Source organism: Salvelinus sp. IW2-2015, linkage group LG15, assembly GCF_002910315.2.
Source record: "Salvelinus sp. IW2-2015 linkage group LG15, ASM291031v2, whole genome shotgun sequence".
In the NCBI taxonomy this organism is placed as follows: Eukaryota; Metazoa; Chordata; class Actinopteri; order Salmoniformes; family Salmonidae; genus Salvelinus; species Salvelinus sp. IW2-2015.
In genome coordinates this window covers 24,868,971-24,869,686 of record NC_036855.1, presented here as the reverse complement: position 1 = coordinate 24,869,686, position 716 = coordinate 24,868,971, and positions in this window count along the sequence as shown.

The window sequence follows — 716 nt, the reverse complement described above, 5'->3', positions numbered from 1 at the left end:
TATGAAAGAGTGAATAAATAAACCAGGGCAAATATAGAGCTGAGGAGAGGGAGCACGGATGGGCTCTGTAGAGAGAGGAAGGGGGAAACGTGCTCTCTGGGCTGACTGGGCACTCTGCAGGATGGTCTGGTTTGTTTTCACTGGTAGTATCACTGGAGGACTGACCTTGGACCATTAATAATGCTGCAGGCAGAGGAGAGGAGAACAAAAAGAGCCTGTGGAAAATGACTACACACACACACGCAAACACACACGTGCACACACACACCAGCCTGCTGGTTGGTAAAACATTGTTCTCCTCTCTGAGTGTGATGGCTCCCAGCCCCTCGCCCTCTGACCGTGTGCTGGCAGGGGCCTCCTCCGGACTGCCACAGAGGGCCCTCAGGGGCATGCTTAAAGGGTGGTGAAGGGGGTTATTTGGGTAAACCCAGTCACAGAGGGGGAACGTGTTATGCTTTTTGGAAGCTTGTCAGCAGAATGCCAAGACCCCCCTCCCCTGCTCCTACCGCCAATACTGTATGTACTTTATACTTCTTCATATGAGATAGACATTGAACACATATAAAGGAGTTATGAGTGAGACTCACCATTTATCTGCCCAACCATTTAAGCTTCCAACCCTACTGTCTGTCTGTCTGTCTGTCTGTCTGTCTGTCTGTCTGTCTGTCTGTCTGTCTGTCTGTCTGTCTGTCTGTCTGTCTGTCTGTCTGTCTGTC